This window comes from Sminthopsis crassicaudata, chromosome 4 (assembly GCF_048593235.1).
Source record: "Sminthopsis crassicaudata isolate SCR6 chromosome 4, ASM4859323v1, whole genome shotgun sequence".
Lineage (NCBI taxonomy): Eukaryota > Metazoa > Chordata > Mammalia > Dasyuromorphia > Dasyuridae > Sminthopsis > Sminthopsis crassicaudata.
This window is the reverse complement of record NC_133620.1, coordinates 458,039,788-458,063,394: the sequence shown is the minus strand read 5'-3', so window position 1 is coordinate 458,063,394 and position 23,607 is coordinate 458,039,788. Positions and strand designations below refer to the sequence as shown.

Sequence of the window (23,607 nt, the reverse complement as noted above, 5' to 3'; positions counted from 1 at the left end):
TGGGTGTTAAGAGCACAAGGAGAGATCTCTGCAGCACTCCAGGAAAATTTGGGGGAAACTCTTCTGGAAGAATTACAGAAATTGTTTTGAATGTAACTGGGGCGAAAAATTAAATAAATAGATAAACTTTAAAAAAAGAATTAGGGAAATTTTCACAAAAGGGTTCAGCCACTGCATTATCTCGGACAAATTATTTAAGCCAGTTTCTCCTCCCAGAGTGCCATTCCATTTAATAAATACTTTTTGATTTTAAGAGAAAAAAAGCTGGATCAACACATTAAAATCCAAAAATACATGCAATGTATCTTATCCATGGACTTCTAGTCTCTGTAAAGGAATGGTGTGGTGATATCCTCTATGTCTTTTCTTTGGAGCCTTGCTTCTTTTTTGCTAAATACACAACATTCATTATTAATTATCTTGTATTTGTTGTTTTGATTCACACTATTGGAGTCACTGTGTATATTTTTTTTTGGCTCTTTATTCCCTGTTTATTGTGACTAATCTTTTCATTTTTTTTTTTTTTTTGTATTTACATTTGTCATTTTTAAAAGCACAGTGATATTCCACTGCATTCATGTACCACATTGTGTTTATATCCGAATTGTTGGCATCTGCTTTTTTCCCCCCAATTCTTTGCTATTGCAACATGTGATGCTAGAAAAATTTTGGTGTATATATAGGAACTTTCTTCTTATCAATGACTTCCTTGAGATATAAGCCCAGTATCAAAGAGTAGGGACATTTTATTTCTTTATTTTTTGCTCAGGCAATTGGGTGTTAAGTGACTTGCCTGGGTTCACACAGCTAGGAATTAAGTACCTGAGGATAAATTTGAACTCAGGTCCTCCTGATTCCAGGGCTGGTGCACTATCTAGTTATGCCAAGAGAGGCATTTTAGACACTTTAATTGCCTACTTTTAAATTGCCTTCCAGAATGGTTATAGTAAATTAGAACTCTACCAACAATGCACTAGTGTACTGATCTTCTCAGTACTCCTTCCCCCCAAACACTGACTCTTCCCTCTCTTTTTTCTTCTTTGAAAATTGACAGGGCACAAGGTGAAATCTCAGGGTTGGTTTGATTCGCTACCCATTTATCTATATGTATGCAAATATATACATGTACAAATATATGTATGTAGAAAGCTACATATACATCAAAGGCCACATATCTAACCTATATCTATTTGTATGCACATACACTGATGATCATTGTTTATATGTCTTCTATGTCTAGCCCTTATCAGAGAAATTAGATAGCAAGACTTTTTTTCTTTTATCACCTGACTATTTTTCTTCTCATCCTAGGTGCATTAATTTTGTTTTTCAAGAAGCCTTTTAGATACATGTAATCAATTTTCCTATTATATTTCATAATTGCTTCTGTCTCTTGTTTGGTTAAGTATACATATAAGCTGTGAAAAGTATATCTATCTATATATAATCTGCTTTTATTTTTTTAATGTTAAGATCTTTAGTCATATCCATTTAGAACTTCTTATAGTTGAGTATAAGATATGGTTCTAATCTTGATTTCTGCTAGACTGTTTTCCAGTTTTCATAGCAGTTTTTTTTTTTTTTAAAAGGGAATTATATCCAAAGGAAGTTGTGTTTGCCATTAAAAAACAAAACAAAACAGTGGATCATTTAGTTCCATTGTTTCTGACTTTCCCTTGTCTAGTCTGCTCTACTGAGATACTTATTTTTTTTTTTTATTTTGATGACTGCTACATTAGAATATAGATTACATTTGTTTCTCCAAATGAATTTTGCATTATTCTGAATTCTTTATGTATTTTTTATAGTTTGATTGTTATAGAATTAAATTTGTAAATTAATTTTTATAGTATTAGAATTTTTATTATATTGCTTTGACTCAGCCATGAGCACTGAATGTTCTATTAGCTGTTTAGTTTAGGTTTAAAAATATATATATATTTATATGTGTGTATATATATATTTATATATATATATATATACACACACATATATTTTTCCTTAATTACACATTAAAATAATTTAAAGACTTTTTAAAAAGTTTTTATTTTCAAATTCTATACCTCCATTCCTCCCCCCACCTGCCCCTGAGATGGTAAGCAATCAGATATAGGTTATACATGCATAATTCTGGAAATCATTTCCATATTAGTAATTTTCTAGAAGACTCAAATAAAAGAAAAAAGAATGAAAGTGAAAAATAGTATGTTTCAGTCTTTATTCAAATAATATCAGTTCTTTCTCTAGAAGTGGATAATATGCTTCATTACTGGTCCTTTGAGATTGTCTTAGGTCATTGCTTTACTGAGAGTAGCTAAATCATTCACAATTCTTCATTGAACAACATTTTTGTTACTGAGTACAATGTTCTCCTGGTTCTTTTCACTTCACTATGCATCAGTTCATGTAAGTCTTTCCAAGTTTTTATGAAAGTATCCTGCTTGTTATTTCTTATAAAACAATAATATTCCATTACAATCATATACCACACTTGTTTAGCCATTTCCCAATTGATGGGCATCCCTTTGATTTCCAGTTCTTAGCCACTAGAAAAATATCTGCTCTAAATATTTTTATACAAATTGGTGTCTTCCATTTTTTTGGATGTCTTTGAGATATACATCCAGCAATTGTATTGCTGTATTAAAGAGTACATAGTTTTATAACCTGTTGCTCATAGTTTCAAATTGTTCTCCAGAATGGTTGGATAAGTTTGGATCAGTTCACAATTCCACCAACAGTGCATTAGTGTCCCAGTTTTCTCACATTCTTTCCAATATCCAACTTATCCCTTTTTTTTTTTTTTTTTGGTCACATTAGCTAGTTTGATAAGTGTGAGGTAGTACCTCAGAGTTGTTTTAATTTGCACTAGCTAATCAATAGTGATTTAGAACATTTTGATATAATTATAAATAGCTCAAATTTTGTTGAAAATTGCCTGTTTGTATTCTTTGTCTTTTGAAGAATGATTTGTATTTTTATAAATTGATTCAGTTCTATATATAGTTGAGAAATGAAGCTGTATGATTTACATGGACTGATGCTGAGCAAGACCAAGTAGAACCAAGAATACTTTGTACAATCAACTATAAATAATTGGTTCTTCTCAGTGGTTCAGTGATTCAAAGCAATCCCAATAGATTTGGACAGAAAATACCATCTGCATCCAGAAGAAAACTAAGGAGACGGAATGTAAATCAACACATACTATGTTCACTTCTTTTTCTGGGTTTTTTTTTTTTGTTTGTTTTGTTTTTGTTTTTTTAATCTCTCCCATGGTTTTTCCCTTTTGCTCTGATTTTTCTTTCCCAGCATGATTTATAAAGCATTGTGTGTTAAATCAAACAAACAAAAGAAATGAGGCTCTATCAGAGATACTTGTTGCAGAATCTTCCCCCACCCCGTTTTCTGCTTTCCTTTTAATTTTAGTTGCATTGGTTTTGTTTGTGCAAAACCTTTTAAATGTTATCCAATTAAAATGATCTATTTTACATTTTGTTATGCTCTCTATATTTTCTTTAGTTCTAAATTCTTCTCTTGTCTATAAGTTTGAAAGATAAATTATTCTATGCTCTTTTAATTTGTTTATGATGCCACCCTTTATTTACCTTTATGTGTAAATCATATACTCATTGTGACATTACCTTGGTAAACTCTGTGAGATCTTGGTCTTCTCTACTTAGTTTCTCCCATACTGTGTTCAAATTTTCCCAGGAGTTTGTGTCACATAATGAGTTTTTGTTTAAAAAAAATCTTTGGCTTTATCGTATACTAGATCACTATAGTCATTTGCTATAATGCAATTTGTGCTTAATTGACTCCACTGATCCACATTCTGTTTCTTAGCCAGTATCAAGTTGTTTGGTTAATTACTGCTTTATAATACAGTTTGAGATCTGATATGGCTAGATCACCTCTTTTGCATTTTTTTTTTTTCATTGCTTCTCTTGATATCCTTGATCTTTTGATCTTCCAGAAGAATTTTGTTGCTGTTTTCCCTAGCTCTATAAAATATTTTTTGGTTGATATGGTACTGAATAGATTAATTTAGGTATGATTGTCATTTTTATTATCTTGGTTTACCATGAGAAATGTATATTTTTCCAGTTATTTAGATACTTTGTCTGAAAAATATTTTATGCTTGTGTTCTTAGCTTTGTAAGGAGATAGATTCCCATGTATTATGTATTGTCAAGTTTTTTTTTAAATGGAATTTCTCTTTCTTTTTCTTCCTGCTGGAGTTTGTTGGTTAATATACAGAAATGCTGATGATTTATGTGGATTTATTTTGTATACTGCGACTTTGCTAAAGTTGTTAACATTTTCAATTAGTTTAGTTGATTCTCTAGGATTTTCTAATTATAACATTATCATCTGCAGAGAGTGATAGTTTTGTTTCTTCATTGCCTATTTTAATTCCTTTAATTTTGTTTTCTTCTCTTATTGCTATAGCTAACATTTCTAGTACAATATTAAATAATAGAAGTAACAACAGGCATGTTTGCTTCACCTTTGATTGTACTGAGATTACTTTTAACTTATCTGTATTACCTATAATGTTTGCTAATAATGGCTTTAGCTAAATATTACTTATTATTTTAAGGTAAGCTCCATTTATTTCTGTGCTCTCTAATGTTTTTAATAGGATTGGGTACTATATGTTGTCAAAAGCTTTTTCTGCGTCTATTGAGATATGATTTCTGTTAATTTTGTTATTTATATCAGTTATGCTGATTGATAGTTTTTCTAATATAATATTGAGCCAGTTCTGCATTCCTGGTATAAATTTCACCTGATTATGGCATATAAACATTGTGATATATTGCTATAATCTCTTTGCTAGTATTTAATTTTTTTGCATCAATATTCAATAAGGAAATTGGTCTATAATTTTCTTTCTCCCTTTTGACTCTTTCTGGTTTGGATATCAGCATCATTTTTGTGTCACAAAAAGAATTTGATTGGACTTTTTTGCCTCTTTTTTCAAACAAATTATATAATGTTGAAATTAATTGTTCTTTAAATGTTTGATGGCTGTGGATTCATTTGGCTCTGGGGATTTATTCTTAGGAAGTTCATTGATGGCTTGTTCAATTTATTTTTCTAAGGTTGGGTTATTAAGTATTTTATTTCTTCTTTTAATCTAGGTAATTTATATTTTTATTTAGATTGCCAAATTTATAGACATATGATTGTGCAAAAGAGCTCCTAACAAGTACCTTAATTTCCTTTTCATTGATGGTGAATTCAACTCTTTCATTTTTGATAGTAATTTGATTTTCTTCTTTTCTATTTTTAAGTCAAATTAACCAATAGTTTATCTTTTTTATTGTTCCCTCCCATAAAATTAGCTTTTAGTTTTATTTTTATTCAGTAGTTTTCTTTCAATTTTATTAATTTCTCCTTTGATTTTCAGGATTTTCAATTTGGTGTTTAATTGGGAATTTTTAATTTCTTCTTTTTCTATGTTTTTGTATTGTATGCTCAATTGTTAATCTGCCATTTCTCTATTTTATTGATGTAAGCAATTAGAGATAGAAAATTTCCCCTAAGAATTGCTTTGGCTGCATCTCATAAATTTTGATATGCCATCTTATTATTGTTATGTTCTTTAATGAAATTATAATTCTATGATTTATTCTTTGACCCACTTATTTTATGATTAGATTATTTAATTTCTAATTTTTTTTTATTCTCTTTTTCCATTGTCCATTATTGAATGTAATTTTTCTTGCATTTTGATCTTAAAAGAATACATTTACCATTTCTGCTTTTCTGCATCTGGTTGGAAGGTTTTTATGTTCTAATACATAAGTCAGTTTTTGTGTAGTATATGAAACCATATACTGCTCAGAAAAAGGTATATCCCTTTCTATTCCCATTCAGTTTTCTCTAGAGATCTATCATAGCTAACTTTTCCAGAATTTTATTCACTTCATTTTCTTTCTTATTTATTTTTAGTTAGATGATCTATCTCTGAGAGGGGAAAAGTTGAGGTGCCCCTTACTAATATAAGTTTATTATCTCTTTCCTTCTCTAACTCATTCAACTACTCCTTCAAGAATGTAGATAGTATACCATTGGATGCATATATTTTTAGCATTAATATGACTTCATTGTCTGTTTTACCTTTTAGGAAGATATAGTTTTCATTCCTTATCTTTTTAAAATTAGATCTATTTTTGCTTTTGCTTTATCTGAGAACATGTTTGCTACCTCTGCTTTCTTTGCTTCAGCTGAAGCATAATATCTGCTTCAGCCCTCTACTTTTACCCTGTGTGTATTTCTCTGTTTCAAGTGTGTTTAATGTAAACAACATAATGTAGGATTCTGGTTTTTAATACATTCTGCTATCTAGTTCTGTTTTATGGGGTCAGTTTATCTCATTCATATTTCTAGTTATGATAACTCACCATATTTCCCTCCATGCTAAAACTTACCTCCTCAACCCTTTCCCTCCTCAGAAGTGTTTTATTTCTTCTCCAGTTTACCTCCCATTTGTTATTCTTACCTCCCCCTTCTATTATCTTTGCCCCTTTTTATGTCCTTATAGGACATAAAAGATAGATTTCTCCATCCAATTGAATGTCCATGTTATTCCCTTTGCCAGTCATCCTCCCCCACTTTCCCTTTTATTATAATAGTTCGTTCATCCCTCTTTTATATGAGATAATTTATTCCATTCATTCATTACCCTCTCTTTCTTCTTCCAGTATAATTTTCTTTCTCATCCCTTTTTAAATTAAATTAAAATTTTTTGCTATCATCCCAGCAATCATCCTATATCTACCTCTTCTATCTATCTATATATATAGAGAGAGACTGCTACATTAGAATATAGATTACATTTGTTTCTCCAAATGAATTTTGCATTATTCTGAGTTCAAGTATTTTTGATAGTTTGTTATAGAATTAAATTTGTAAATTAATTTTGATAGTATTAGAATTTTTATTATATTGCTATGATTCACCCATGAACATTGAATATTCTACTACCTGTTTAGTTTGGGTGTAAATACATACATACATACATACATATATATATACATACATATATATATATATATATATAATTTCTCTTAAGTCTTGTATTTGGAAATCAAATTGTTTTTACTCAATTTTGGCCTTTTAATCAGGAATGCTTGAAAGTCTTTTATTTCTTTAAACGTTCATTCCCCCCCCCCAAAAAAAAGAATATCTTCAATTTTGCTAGGTAAGTGGTTCCTTGGTTATAATCCAAACTCCTTTTGCCTTTCAGTATATCATATTCTAGGTCCTCTGGTTCTTTAATTGGAAACTGTGTAATCCTGCATAATCTTGACTTTAGCTCCACAATCTTTGAATTATTTCTTTTTGTCTTCTTGAAGTACTTTCTCCTTGATTTGTGAGCTTTGGAATTTGAGTATGATGTTCTTTGGAGTTTTCATTTTGGATCTCTTTCAGTCAGTGATTAGCTCTTTCCAATTTCTGTTTTGTCCTTTGGTTCTAGTATATCAGGGCAGTTTTCTTTGGTAATTTCTTGAAAGATGTTGCCTAGACTTTAATTTTCTTTTTTATTATGACTTTCATGTAGACTGACAATTCTATTATCTCTTCTGAATCTATTTTCTAGGGCAATTATTTTTCCAATGAAAAATTTCACATTTTCTTCTATTTTGTACTTTTAAAATTTTGTTTTATCATATCTTGATGTCTATTCATAGAGTCATTAGCTTCCACTTGCTCAATTCTAATTTTTAAGGAATGATTTTCCATTTGGCCAATTCTATTTTTCTAGGAATTATTTTCTTTGGTAGATTTTTGTATATCTTTTCCCATGCTATTGACTCTTTTTTCATGATTCTCTTGCATTACTCTAATTTATTTTCCCAATTTTTCTTTTACTTCTCTGATTTGTTTTTTTAAAATCCCTTTTAAGTTTTTCCAGGAATTCTTTTGGGGCCTGAGAACAAATTACATTTTTTTTTGGAGACTTCACATGTAGCCATTTTGACACCGTCCTCTTCTGAATTTATGCCTTGATCCTCTCTGTCACCATAGTAATTTTCTATAGACAAGTTCCTTTTTTTTTTTTTTTTTTTTTTTGCTCAATTTTCTGCCTTTTTTGGTGACTTTATGTTAGAATTGGGCTCTGGCCCTGCATTGTCCCAAGGTTTTTGTGCTGGGGCTCAGATTCTTACTGCTAACTTTTACTAGGCTTCAGGTTTCCTTGCTTACTTTCACTAGAGAATAGGCTTCCCATCCTACTTGTTCTGGGGGGTTGTGAGAAACTACTGTTGGTCTCACCTGGATGTGAGGTTTAGCTGCTCACCTGGATGTGAGGTTTCTTTAGCTGGCTGTCATTGCTACTGGGTTGCTATGGAAACAAGGCCTCTTTGCTGGAAGGCCCCAAGGTTGGGTCTTGCTGTTGGCCAGCTCTGGAGTGAAGTTTCAGTCCTGGTCAGCAATGGAGTCAAGACTTCTCTGATGGTTTGTACTAGGGATGGGGTTGCTGGGGAGGAGCCTTGCTGCTCTGCCCTGCCTGCTCACTTGGGGTGTGTTGGTTTGTAAGTGTGTGTGTGTGTGTGTGTGTGTGTGTGTGTGTGTGTGTGTGTGTTCAGATTTCCCTATAGTTGTGGCGTTTTGGATGCCTTTGTGGTTAACATGACTAATTATATTGATGATTTTTTTAATGTTTAGCCATTTCTACATTCTTGATATGGTTCCAATTTGGCCATAATAAAGATTTCTTAAGTGAATAATTGTAGTCTGTTTGACAGAATTTTATCTAAGATATTCTCTATATAATCCTTCTTTGGTTTAGAAATCAGGAACTTTGTTAAAATACTTTCTATTAAAATTTTTATAATAATCTCTATTGTATTGATAATAATTCTTCTTTAACAGATTAATAAAATTCTCCTATGAATCCAAATTTTTGTGTGTGTGATTGTTAGATTGGATTACTCAAGATTTCTATTTGGTCTTTGTTCATTTGGATGATTTTCATATGCTTAAGAGTAGTGCTTTTCATTTATCCCCTTTTACTTCACCTCTTTACTCACCACTGTAGCCAAATCAGTTGCCACATCGTAATGATTTACTTCCCCAGCATCCCTCAAATGTGTCTCTTCTCCACTTAGACCATTTGCACTCTAGTTCTAGCCCTTAATATTTTTTGCTCGTGTTGCCACAGTAGCCTTGTATCTGGTTTCTCCCCTCTAGCCTATCCTCCAGGTAGCTACCAAATTGCTATTTCCAAAGTTCAACTCTGATCTGTTACTGCTCTGCTCAAGAAACCTTAGTGGCTCCCCATTGCCTTTAGCCCAAAGTACAAACTCCTCTGGCATTGAACATCTTTCTCAATCTGGCTCCTGCCCGACTTTCCAGGTTGATATTCCTCCTCCCGCCTCTTTGTGCAAAACCTGTGCATGCCTGAAATGTTCTCTCTTGTCCCCTTGCCTCTTAAGATCCCTCACTCCCTTCAAAGCTCATCTCACCTGCTCCTTTCAAGAATTGACGATCAGTTGCTGTTAGTCAACAGAAATTCCTAATGAATGGCCCGAGTGAGTATGAGATTGTGATTTCCTCCCTTCTGTTCAGCAGTACATGAGTAGCAATGAAGGAGATGAGAGTGGGAGTAGTCCATATGGACCTCAAGGGAAGGGAAGTAGTTTGACAAGGAGAGGTGAGGCCCTTATAATTCTGGGAGCAAGAGGTGAAATTGGTTGTGATAGAAGCATCCAGGTGGGGACCATAATTCTGGCCTGGTCTCAGGAAGCCCTGAACTCAGTACTAATTGGGTAACCCTGGGAAAATCACTTCATCTCTGCTTGCCTCAGTTTCCTCAACTATAAAATGAGATAACATTTACCTCACAGATTTGCTGTGAGTCTCAGATGACATGATATTTGAAAAGCAAAGTACCTGGCACACAGTAGGGCTTATATAAATACTTATTCCCTTTTCTTCTCCCCATTCCCCTACATATAATACTTTTTGCTTTATGTTTAAGAATTTAATTTTGTCCTGTATTTTTCTCTTATTTCTTTTAATTAGATAAACTTTTAAAAGCAAGACCTTTATTTCATATTTATGCATTCGGTATAGCAAGCTCTTTCACAGATATTATTGATTTTCAAACAGTACTCTGCTGATTTTGTTATTTGCTGTATTGTTACTATTAACTTTTGGGTAGTGGAGGTGGAGGAAGAAGCCAGTGATGTGGCAGTAGTGATTGCCACATCCTGGGAGTTATTAACCCTGGTTATTTCCCAATCCCAGCTCTCCTGTAGTCAGATCAAAGATTGCAATTCTCTGCTAAAATCTGCTCCGCTGTCTTCATTTTCAGAGTGACGGCTTCCTGTGACTGGGGTTGAAACTGAGAATTGGAGGGAGGTAGAAGCTGAGATGGGAGAAATGGGACACAGGTTGGTGAAGAGAAAAAAAGGACTTTTTTGTTAATCAATGTTTGTCTCAGATTGGTGGCTAGGAGATTCTCATTAAGCCCTCATTCTAGTCTGGTGGGGAGTTTTCAGGGGCATTTCCTCTTTGTTCAGTTACCCTTCCAGCCCAGTCCCCTGCTCAGGCTCCTGCCTCCAGAAAGCCCTGGATTGAAAATAGTTTTGAAAGCAATGATTTCATTGCTTCTAGGAATTCCAGGGGTGAGGTGGGGCAATGACTAGAAGGTCTTAGACAATCTGAGCATTATCAGTTTAATTCTTAGGGCATCAGGTCCTTCTTCTTTTAAGTACATTCCTTATGGCATTTCAGTGGATTTCAGAGTGGAAAGAAACAAAAATCCCACAGTTCTTTAAAGGCCAATGGAAGAAAACCCCAGTGTTTTGTCAGTTTAAACACGTGTACTATACCCAGAAATAAAAGGTAGAGCCAAGGACAGATGCTGAGCATGTACCCTTAGGAAGCCAGGCTTTTATCCTTTAAACAAATGTGGGGGCGAGGAGGAGGACAGTGCTATTTAACTGACCCAGGAGCTAACCTATGCAACTTTAAAGAGAGAACCCTGCTAAAGAGTTATGAGGGGAGGAGTCAAATTTTCTCTTTGAAAAAAAGAATATAAGGAATAGAAAATACTTTTGTTATTTGAATGAAAAGTAAAAATGATAATTTCTTAAGATTAGAAAGACTACATCGAAAGAGGCTATTTTAAGCCCTGTTCCTCACATCATTCCTTGTATTAGGTTGTTCTTTCTAGATTTGCTTGTATCTTTTACTAAGTAAAACAATCTAAAGTTCCTGAGGCAGGCCAGCTTTGACTGATTGGCTATATAAATAAGAGTAATTCATTTCCAGCCCATTTCTAGGAAGGTTGCTGGAAGCTCATTCTTCTATATACTTATCATATTTTTTTCTTTGGTATTAATAAATATTTATTTGAAAAAAGGAACCAGTAGGATTTGCTTCATGGTCTTTAACCAGTCAAATTACTTTTTGAGAATAAAGGTTTTGGATTCTCACCATGAGCTACAGTTGGCAAGTCTGTTTTATCCACAAACTCACCTCTATCCTTGACCTTTTAGATGAATAATCCTTGTCACTTTCTTTGACACCAGTGATATTTTTGGCCAAGAGAAGAGGTGACCATACTTCTTGTTCCCTACTTCTTCTTTCAAACGATTTGTCCTTCTCCTTACCTCTTCCTCTTTGAGGTTCATGCAGTCCATTTATGTGGCCGTCTCCGTCCTGGAGTTACTTAGCTTCCAGCCTGCAGGTATCTAACTTTCCTAATGACTGGCTCATGCTCTTTCTCCCAATTTCTCTCTTTCCTCCGTCACCAATACTTAGGAGCTGTGATGTTCATATTTGTGACACCTCTACCAACCAAACAAAAGTTTGAGTTTCTCAAACAAAGGAGTATCTGCTTTTTCTATCCTGCTTTATTCACATGCTGCCTAGGTCACATTTTAGGTTGCAATGTCTTATCTCATAGATAAGACATTAGAGGCTATCTCTTGAAACTTTGAAATGCTGCTCTCTGACTATAGCCTTTTCTTCTCTGACCTCTCCTTTTGGCTCTGTAAATCTACTCTTTGCTTCTAGTGTGAACTCTAGCTTTTTGATCCATCCCTTTCCTCCTGTCTATTTGCTTTTTGCCCATGAACTGCTCCTTTAGTGTTTCATTAGCTTCTCCCCTGGGACCTTTTGTCCCTTTTTGATCCTTGCTGACCTGCAAATTCTTACCTGTGAGCTCTTATCCTCTTGTTCCAGGATTCCCAGACATGGCTTATGGATCACGGCTTGTGATGTTCTGTTCTCTAAATTGTAATCATTCTCTGTGAGCAGGCTTCTTGGGGAGCTTCTGGAAGCAGCCTTAGTTTCAGTTCAGTTCAATAGTCCCAAATGCAGCCAGGAGTTAAAGTCCAAATCTTTATTGTTTCTTATAAAAATCTTATCTCCTTCACTTGGGGCTCGGCTAGTTTTCTGGAGGCCTTCCTCTTCCTTGGTTCCTGAGAGCTCTTGTCCACATGTCTCTAGCCAGCACAACATGGAAGTGGTAATGAAACTTGACTCTGAATCTCCTCAAGCTTCCGTGGCCCACTCCCAAAGTTCTCTGAAGTTCTCTCTTGAAGTTCTGAGAGCTCCTCCCTTATATGTCCCACACTGAGTGCACACCCATCATTATATCAGGAGGAAACCATTATTTGTTGTAGGATTAAATCAGTGCTAAATTAGATTTAACTATTGTCTCCTCAATTCCACTCAGTACCTTGTTTCAAGTTCTGGCCCATAACATCTCCTTGTAGGATCAGACATTGTTTTATTATCATATTACTTCTCTGGAGACCTGCTCATTTTGACTTCACTTCTGTTATGGTACTACTATTAACATAATGTCAAAGAAAAAAAAAAAACAATGTTTTGAATGTAATCTTTCTTCTCTTTCTTCTTTTTTTCTCCTTTCCTTTCCTTTTTTCCCTGAAGTTATCTTTCTCCCTTACTTCTTATTCAATTAATCATAGCCTCTTGTGATTCCATCTTTTAAGATCCATATCTTTCACATTTGTTTTCTTCTTTATTCCCACTGCAACCATACTATTATAGACATTCATTTCTACCTGCCCAGACTGTTACAATAACTTCCTAACAGGCCTTCCTGTCTCCATTTGGGGTCTTTTGGGTTGTTGTGTGTGTTGTTGAAGAAATCGATTTTGAGTGATGCAGAACCAGAAGCAAAAAAAGCCTAAAAAGCCAAGCTGAAAAAAAAAAAAAAACCCCTTTGGGCCTACTGGTGTGAAATGGTTAGGTAATTTGTAATTTGATAGCAGTACATGAAAATGTAATTTTTAATATATTATACCTAAATATAAGTGGCTTATTTTTCACTACCTTTGGACCAATGATGTTTTTGTCTAATAATCTTTTTCCTCTTAAAGATATAGTTGTAGCATTTAATAGAGTAATAAAAGCAAATTCTTCAGTGTTTTTTTTCTTGGCAATTGGTTTGATCTGGCTGGCTGGAAAGTCCTATTAATAGTGAAATTTTTGGCATGCCTTGCAGATATGTTTATCACAGTATACCAGTCCTCCCTTCCTCCACTCTTTTTTCCCCTTTTTTTGTTCCAAGGGTAAAAACAAAAGGTGACTGACTTGAACTCCCTAGAACTCTCTGTACTTTGACTCAGATCAGCAAAGGCCCAGCTTCAAACAGGTATTGGTACTCCTTGTTAGCACCTGCTATGAAAAGACAAAAAGAAAAGCCCCACTGTATTTAAAATGATAGAAAGTGATCCAGCTTTTGTTACATTGGAATCATAAAGTTGAGGACATAGTCATATTGAGCCTTTCTCTGTTTGTCGATATGGGGAACACAAAAACATTAGCTATGTCTCTGCTCTTGGGGAGCTTTCAGTCATCACAGGGAGGAAGAGGCCTAGAATTACAAGCCTCATCTTATTGCATTCAAATATGGTCTCAGACATTTACTAGCTGTATGAATTTGGGCAAATCACTTAGCCCTGTTGGCCTCAGTTTCCCCATCTGTAAAATGATCTGGAGAAGGTAATGGCAAGAAAATCCCAAATGGGGTCACAGAGTGTTAGACAGAGTGAAATGACTGAACCACCACCACAGCAAAAAAAAAAAGTCATACAAGACAAAGTAGAAGAGATGCTATAGGGCAACATATGATTAAATAATAAATGAGAGATACAGACAAAGAAGAGTTATAGGAGTTCTGAGAGAGGAGACATTGCTGTAAGTGGGCTCATTGAAGGAATTGGGAAAGATAGAATGAAGAAGCAGGCTACTGGGGAAGAAATTAGAAGTAAATTTAAGAAATGTCCTCAGATAACTTAAAGTAGGCTCCCCAAACTGAAGCAAAAGTGGCTAAGACCTCTGGAGGAGCGCAAGTTCCTTGCTGATTCTTGTGCTCTTCTTTGTGAGGTGCTTGATTTCTCTCCTACTTCTCTTGTTCTCAAAGCATCCAGAATATATAAAGTGTCTGTCAAGATTTCCCCGCATCCCTGTGTGAACCTGAGCATCTTCCAGCCCCCTTGCATCCTACCTGACTTGATTCCTGAGAGCCAGACCAGGAATTTACTTCCCTTTCCCTCTTCCATTCTATGAAGATGTATGGAAACCCAGATCACTAAGTAGTTGAACTAAAGGCACTTTAAAAAAAAACATGGATAATTTTCAACATTCACCCTTACAAAACCTTGTGTTTCAAAATTTCCCCCCACTTTTCCCTCACCCCTTCTCCTACTTTGCAAATAACCTAATGTATGTTAAACATGTGCAATTCTTCTGTATATATTTCCATAAACATCATGCTGCATAAGAAAAATCAGATCAAAAAGGGAAAAAATGAGAAAGAAAAGAAAATGCAAGCAAATAACAGAAAGAGTGAAAATACTATGCTATGATCCATATTCAGTTCCCACAGTCCTCTCTCTGGGTGCAGATGTCTCTTTTCATCACAAGATCATTGGAACTGGCATGAATCATCTCATTATGGAAAAGAGCCACATCCATCAGAATAGATCATCATATAATCTTGTTGGTGTGTATAATGATATCCTGGTTCTGCTCATTTCACTTAGCATCAGTTCATGTAAGTCTTAGAGAGACATTGTTTGCAATAAAAAAGGGGATACAACCAACAGACACAAGTATGAAGAACAACTCAATGTTGGTGTGAGGGTCTAAAATTTAAATTCCCCACTCACCATTACCTAGGTCTGTCCTCTTGGGCAAGTTAGAGCCAATGTGATATCATTAGAACATTGATTTGGGAATACAGCTTTGTATTAACTTGAGCAAGTCTTTTAACATATCTGGGCTCATTTTCTTTATTGGTGAAATAAGGGGACTGGACTGGATCTTCTTTAATGTTTCCCACCTTGCCATCTAAAGTTGCCATGAATGTATCTTGTATATATCCATGTGTCCTTGTCTCTGCTATTAGTGTTAGCTCCCTGAGGACAGGGACTTTGTTTTCACTTTTGTATCTCCATTGATTAGCATAGGCCTTCGCACAGGTAAGTGCTTCCTAATTTCTTATTGGTAGCAAGTGCTTAATAAATGCTTGATGATGTCAGAATTCATGATGGTTTACTTTTCAAGAACACATATTATAAAATTGCAGCATTTCTACCTGAGTAACTATGTACCACAGAAGTAGGTGCCATAAGCCCTTAGACCATTTAGTAACTGTACAGAAATCATAAATTTAAGGATGTTGATTTCTTGACCTGACACTTCTGTCTGTAGTAGAGGAATCTCTGAACCATTACAACTGGACCAGTGAGTCATGTCTACTTTTGATGTCTATTTATACCATGGGCTTTTGTAGGAAAATTACCAGAAGAAACCAATGGTACACATTTCTTTTCACAGCCGTTGCCCTGAGAGTCAGGACATCAGGGTTCCGGTCCAGTTCCTGCCTCTCCCTTAGCTGTGCAACATTGGACATGTCTCTCTTCTCTCTGGCCATTAAGTTTCCTTCTCTCCAAAATGAGATGATTGTACCAAATGGTGCCAGAAGTCCTGTCCAGCATTAACAGTCTGTAATTCTTGATTTCATCACTGTTGGCTTAGTCTTAGCAGTTGGCTACACTTGATAGTTGGGGTGGACAGGGTTTGGATCATGACAGAAAGTGAAAATGACAAGTTACCATGAGAGTCAACTGAGTCCCTACAGCTGGGCCAGTGAATAAGACTTTTCTTAATCGTATTTTTACCAAATGCTGACCAAAAGGCAGGACAGGATAGGCTATTGCCTTTTATAGCTGCAGCCAAAAATGTGACAAGAGAGTCATGGTGCTCGCATTCGTTATTCACTCCAGACGAACCATTAATCCAAAGCATCTAGAACGCTCATTACCCCTTTGTCATTAGCTCTAGCTCAGGGAACATTTTTGTCGCTTGAGCTCTGTGCATAAGGAAGATTTCAAAGAAGTAATTCCTTTGTTTTTGTGACATGGGTCTTCAAATGACTCTTTGTTCCTAAGGTGGTTATTAGTCTTGTTAAGAGTGGGTTAATTTGTCATCTGGGAAATGAGCATTTAAAATGAACATTTTACCAGAAATGGTGTCATTTATGTAGGATGTTAAAATTTTATTCTGAATATGGAGAGAACCAAATTCCTGCAAAAAGCTTTTGTGTTTTGGGGTGATTTCTCTATGTGTGGATGTTAGTGATTATTCCCATTCCTCCTAGAACATGTATTATGCAACCTCAAACACAAATGGTACATGCTGACGGAATCATCACCATGTAATTATCTAAAATGAAATCAGATCTTACTTGGAGCAAGTGAATTCCAAATGCATTTTTCTTTTCTAAGCTTAAGTAATTTTGTTTGGCTAGCTTCTATACTAAAGGCTTTTAATTGTCTTATTTCTTTATAAAAAAAGAGGGGAGGAGGGAAGACTAGTTTGCTTTTAAGAAATACATTATGTTTCCTAGCTCTTTGCCATCTACCACTAAATGGATCATCAACCAACCTCAATCGATACTTCCACTGCCCCAGAACCCCTCACTGCTGAGCTTTTTTGATAAACTCCCTCTTCTAGGAAATTCAGTTTTCTGAATTTCACTTGTTCTGCCTTCCCCAACTCTTGCAGTTCTTTCCATGGTGCTCCTCTCAGGATATTATTACATCGAGTTGCTTGTCTTTCTGAGAAAGGGATTTCCAGCTGTAGATCTTGAAGCCTTTCCCTGGTTGAAACATGACCCAAAGCCACCCGGATCCTTTTATACTCTCAGCAACCCTCCCCCCTTACTGTTTTCAGAATATCAACTCAGAGAAGCCTTAGCCTGTATTTCTTTCTCTCTTCACTTTGAATGACTTTTTCTGCCCCCCTTCTATTAAAATTAGAGTTCCTGTTTCCTTGTTCTATCATGTGCCTATTCCCTACCTTTCCCACAAGACTTTGTTAAAACAACTTCCCACTAACCTTCTAACCCAATCTCATCACTAACAGCTCCAATTGTTCTCATCTTTGAAATGCTGCCCTTGAGAGCATTTGACCACAAGTAGAATGTATGACATTGTAGGAAAGCTACACTTGGACTTTTAAGGGTTTGTAAACTGCTTCCTATGCTTAAGGAGCTCTCAAAACAAAGCATTTTAATTCTTCTAATTGGAGATTATTTGTTTTTGAGTAGCAGATTGGCTAGTAGATAAAGGGACTTAGCGTTGGGCCTGGGAAGAGCTGGAGTCCAGGTCTGCCTCTGACACATACTGATTGGGCATTGAACCTTTCTAAGACCATAGGGCAGTGCTCTAAGACAATACGTTGCTGATAAATTGCTCTCATCTACATCAGTGGAAGGAATTTCCACATTGGGGGATTCTCATAGCAATGAAATCACAAGTTCAGATTTCCCTCCCCACTCTTTAATAAAAATTCATTGATTGATGTGTGTGTGTGTGTGTGTGTGTGTGTGTGTGTGTGTGTGTGTGTGTGTACTTTTATATGCATAGTAAGGGAAATATCACTGGTAAAGGGCAAAAAGTATTATACTTTAGAATCAAAGAATGTCCTTTAAACATTCTTTCCCCTTTGCAAGGGCAGCCAAAGTTAGCATTCCAGATTGGGCTGTTGTCTTAACGAGTGCTCTGAAAGGAGGAAAAAAAATCCTATCTTATTTTGAATTCCTGAAGTCTCTGACTCTCCAGCATGATTTATTAGTTTTCCCACGTGCTACTACCTACAGAACAGCAGGCATGCAAGGTAGAGGGTAGAGATTCTGGGTATCAGCTTAAGTTTCCTTCTCTCTTTGTCTCTGTCTCTCTGTCTCCTCCTCCTCCTCCTCCTTTTTCTCTCTCTGTTCCCTCTCCTGTCCCCTTTCTCTTCTTCTTCTTCTCTCTCTCTCTCTCTCTCTCTCTCTGTCTCTCTCTGTCTCTCTCTTTCTCTGTCTCTGTCTCTCTCTCTCTGTCTCTCTGTCTCTCTGTCTGTCTCTCTCTCCTCTCTCATTCTGTATCTCCTTTCTATCTCTTTCTCTTTTCCTTTCTTCTTTCTTCCCTCCCTCCCTTTCTCCCCAGCTTTGTTACAAAAAAGTAAAATAATTCACCAGTACTGTTTTCTTTAAGTTTTAAATAAAAAAATTTGGTGTTCATGGTCTGGGGACCCAAATTTGAAAAGTTCTTTAGTCATAGAAAGATAGAATAAGCTGCTGCTGGGTTATTTCAAAAATCATCCTTTGCAGAATAATTATTCAGCACTGTCACTTTTAGCCTCTCCAGTGCTGGCTCTGTCTTCCATTTTGCAATTTAATATCTTGGCTTGTGGAGAAGAGATTTAGATTTGAGAGCTGCCAGAGAAGGGGTCTTAATTTATTGTGGGTTGCTCTGTGACTTTGAGAAAGGAAAAAGTTGGTTTTGGTAGAAGTTAAAAACAGAATAGTTGAATCAAAAGGAGATTTGATACTTGGTAATTTGTCAGTGGAGAAGAGCTTTCACACTTGGTAATGTTAAGGGTTAGTGAGAGTAAGTAGAATTGCTCAATGTCATGTAGGTATATTAGGTGTGGGATTTCAAGGCCTCATAGACAAAGCCAGACCTGCCTTGAGCTTATAAAAGGGTTTATTGAATAGTGTACAAACCATGTAGTTGTATACATCGAAGAAGACATGTATACCTCATATTCCGGCCTCCTTGGGCCTACATGGCCTCATTCGGGGAAGTGAAGCTAAATATATATGTGATTAAATCTCAGGCAGCCAGGTTGACTTAAGTTCTCTGTGGGTCCAGAAATATCAGGGGGCTGTAAGATTTTATAATGAGAAAACTGAATGCTCCCAATGTCAGATGAGCAAATCCTCATCCTTTTGGGAGCACTCTGATTATGGGTAGTTCAAATAAATCTAAAACCAGGGGTTAGAATTCTTTTGGGCCTGTCCTCATGGATATTCATCAATCACTCTAGTGACCATTCCCTTCTTCTTTCTGGGCGAAGAGGCCTGCATCCACATGCATCCACAACAGAAACAACAAAGCATTTATTAAGTAACTATATGATAGCTGCTTCAAATTAAAAAAAACCCAAAACTAAAACCCCACAAAATCCAAATTTTTTCTGTCATTTCCAAAATTAGGAAGGAAAATTAAACACAAAATGCATACAAAGTAGATATAAAGCAATTTTTGAAGATACCAAACTAGCAACTGAAAAGGAGGTTTCCTGTAGGCGGTGGCAAATTCACTCAGATTTGTGAGTGTTGTTAGGGAAGATTTTCTTTTAAATGAGCAAATATTAGTGAATGAAAAAAAACAACATTTATACTCCCATAGCACTTTTTAGTTGTTTTAAGTGTTCTCTCAACCACAAATCTCCTCTACATTTGCTTCTTAATGCCTATATGAATATGATCAAATCCTTTCACCTCTCTGGGTTCCAGGTTCCAGATGAGGGAATTAGACTAGATACCCTGGATCTGGAGGCAGAAAAGCAAGACTCAGATTTCAGTTCTGCTCTTTACTAACTATGTGCTACAAGCATCTGTTTTCACCTCTCTATGCTTGTTTCCTCATCTGTAAAATGAGAATAATGAAGCTTGTACTACTCACCACACAGAGTCATTATGAGGCAAAAAAACACTCTGTAAACTTCAAAACAACCTTCATTACAATGGATACTGTTACTCGAAGCTTTCTGTACAACAAAGCTAAAAACTATTCTCATGTCTCCAGATACTCTGTGGGAAAACTTCTTTGTCATTGCTTTATTATTAAATTTTATACATTAAACAATCCTGTATGACTATGCTTTCTCTGGCCTTTGTTTGAGTGCTTAATAGTTAACTCTACACAGTGAAAAAAACTTTATTTTTTAATCTGCCAATTAGCATTTATTAAGCATTTACTGTGTGCCTGGTGTGGTATTAAGCTCTGGAGTTACAAAGAAAGGCCAAAAAAGAAAAGAAAAGAAATGAAACTCAGTTTGTTCTCTCAAGGAGCCCACATTGTACTGGGAGAGACATCATGCCTTTGCTTGGTAAAAGGGAGAGAGGCAGTTGCTCTGTGCTACAGCTGAATTATTTATTCTCCTTTTGTCATATTTCCAAGAAGCAATTACCATCGAATTCCCTTTCCCTTTTTTCTTTAACACTCTGGCCACTGAAATCTCATGCTCCCCAAAAAGGCAGTACCTGACTTGTAAGAAAGCATGAGTTCATGTCATGGTTCTGCCAGCTGTGTGACTGCAAAGAAATTCATCTCTCTGGAACTTGTTTTTCTTACGCATGAAATGAGGGGACTGATGATTTCTAAGATCCTTCTCACTATGAGTCTGAGCTCAAAATATGGTGGTCAAGCAAGAGAAGCAGAAGGCTGGCTATCAGCATTGTTTCTGGCTGCATGCTATAGGCTAAGAATATGATTTCTGTCAAAAAATTTAAACAAAATTCTGGCGAAATAATTACCACATCCTATAGAGTTCATTTTTAAGGAATTTTGACTAGATTTAATTTTTAAAATATTGATGAGTCCTTTGTTTTTTTATATTCCCTTTCATTTCCTAAAATATCCATTCCCCCAAACCTAGAAATTATTCCTTTTAACAAAGAATAAAAAAGGAAGAGGGGGAAAAAGACAATTTAGCAAAACAAACCAATCCATCACCAAATCTAATAATATATTCAGCATTCCTCACCCATTGTCCCTCACTCTGCATAGAGAGGGGAATATGTTCTCATATCTCTTTTTTTGGAGTCAACCTCAATAATTTTTATATCAATAATTGATAGAACAATTGACTCCATATAGCGGTTCTTTCCACTTATTTATGTTGTTGTAGTCCTTTAGGATGTTGTTTTCCTGATTCTTAACTTTGCATCAGTTCATATAAAACTTTGCATGCTTCTTTTAGAATTTGTTTCAGTGTCTTTAGAAAAAAGAGGCTTATAGTGATATGATTCTTATTTATCTTTGACTGTGGCTATATTGAGGATGTTTTAGTGTGGAAGGAAGTGTGCTATTTTATAATTAAAACCTTTCCTGGCCTCTTTAGTTCCATTCCAAGGAAGAATTGTGCTTTAAGCTAGCGATAGTATCTGGCACACAATAGGTAGTTATTCAGTGTTGGAATGGGTAAGTGAGCACTATTTAGTTCAGAGCTTGGGAAGGGTTGTATATTTCAGGTTGGTTTTTTTTATCTGCATATAGAAAATTGTTCTGTTAGGGGAGGAGAGCCTCAGGAAATGACTCTTTGGAACTTGAATTAGTTACAGTATTTAACAGTAAAATCCTTGGAGCAACTTAAGAAAAAGAAAAGTACAATTGCTTTAGGGCTAAGAGAAAAACTTCAGAAAAAGAATTCCAAAGACTGGATTCTGTACCTCCCTTCCAAAACAACCTTCCCTACTGTTTTCTGCACTCTCCTGTCTCTACATAGGGTTGGGAGGGAAATGAATTATAAATGTAGTTTATTGCTAAAAGAAAAATGGAGGAATAAGGAGAAAAGCATGAGAAGAAAGCTAATTACCCTCTTCTTCCAAATGGACAACAGGTACCTGGTGAAACATACCCTCATTGATGTTCTTTCCAAGGCTTTCTTGCATTAAAGTACTTCATTTTTTGTTATTTCTTTTTAGAGGAAACAAAACTATGGTGCAGTAAATTGTTGAATCATAAAAAAATTTTTAAATTAATTTTATTTTTACTATTCAGAATTTGACAAACAGCATTTAACAATAAAGAAAAATAGAAATGTGAGGGACCTTAGACATCATGGAGTCTGGGAAAGAAGAATGAGCAGAAGAACTTAAGCTGAAGAAGAAAATGGAATTGTGAAGGAGGCTGGGAAGGTTTGGGATTTGTGAAGGAAGGGAAAAACTGACTCTGGTTAAAGGAAATGTTGAAGGATTTGAGAAGCTGAAGAAAGAAGAGAAAGAGAAGGGGAGAAGAAGAAAAAGAGGAAGATTGAGTTAAAAAGGGGATGGTTTGAGATAGAGGAAAAAGATTCTAGCTGAAGAGAGGAATATACTGATATTACAAGGCAAGTGGGAAGCTAGTTAAACAAGGGAAGAGTGAGGACAAGGGACAGAAGTCCCATACTTGAAAATCTCCAGAAGATAAATTTTTGTATTGGATTTTATTTTATTTTTTTATTTTCTCAATGGGAAATGGAAAGGGAGAAGGGAGGGAGAGAATTTGGAACTAAAAAGAAATTTAGATTAAAAATTTTAAAAGAAAAAAAAAGGAAAATTTTCATAGGAAATTTGTGATAAAATTTCTCCTGGGAATCTGCTAATAAGGACCACACTTTCAGGGAGAGTGGTGAATTTTGCAGCAATCCACATAGAGTAGGTAATGTTTATATTTCTTCCATGACCAAATGACCTCTCAAATGGAGGATAATCTCCCTCTTAGAGAAGAAAAGGTAAAGGGACTCAGGGAATCCTTCTCTACTTTCCAAGTTTCCAGGGAACATAAAGAGTTTTTGAAGTACACACTTAAACAAACCAGGAGGGTCTCAGTGCTAAAACAAAGAAGGATCAGAAGAGGCAAAGTGGAGTCCTGACCTTGATTAGGAGATGAGGTGATAGCAAAATACAACCAAGAGCCACTGAACATTTGGAGCCACGAGACAGATAGGAGACTCTTCTCATTGGGGTTGGAGGGAGGGCAATGGGGAAAATCTGTGCCCTTGGAGGAAAAAAAATTCTCCAAGGAATGCTGATGGGGATCGTTCCAAAGATCCTCCAAAGTGAAAAGTCCTCCAGTGGTGGTTGGAGATTGAAAGAAATTCAGGGCAGTGGTTGGTGAGTCCCTGCTGAGAGGTTCTGGAACAGTTTTTTTGTTGATAATAATACTAGAGAGATCTGCTAGCTTCCCAGGATGTTTGTGTGCCCTCTCAGGAATTGCCAAACTAGTTAACTTACCATTCTCTATTTCTGGTTATTTGTGTGGGCACAAAAGATACTGCTACAAAGCATTGTTAAAGATCACCAAGTCTTGGGCAGGAAACTTCAGACCACAATCACTGTTGGTGATCAAGGCAAGGGCTTCAGAAGAGAGACTAGAAGATGATATTTGAGAACAAGGTTTAGGTTTCTGAATTGTAGCTTAAATGGAACAAATGGGTGAAAGCTCACGTGTGCTAGGAATTGTGCCAGGTATGGGAATGAGAACAAAAAGTGAAACACTTCCTCCTCTCAAG

General features: G+C 35.7%; 1 protein-coding gene across 5 annotated transcripts in view; it reads left to right on the top strand.

Annotated features, from left to right (window-relative positions):
• The window catches only part of TPST1 (tyrosylprotein sulfotransferase 1), a 114,208-nt gene that overhangs the window by 12,821 nt on the left and 77,780 nt on the right, over positions 1 to 23,607 (top strand). The window contains exon 1 of one of the 5 annotated variants that reach the window (XM_074263967.1): positions 10,282 to 10,409. The exons of 3 other annotated variants lie outside the window; for them this stretch is intronic. The gene's annotated coding sequence lies outside the window, so the exon portion shown is untranslated. Of the gene's footprint in view, positions 1 to 10,281; positions 10,410 to 23,607 lie in introns of those variants that run through there. One more of the 5 variants, XM_074263965.1, reaches the window with a different exon arrangement.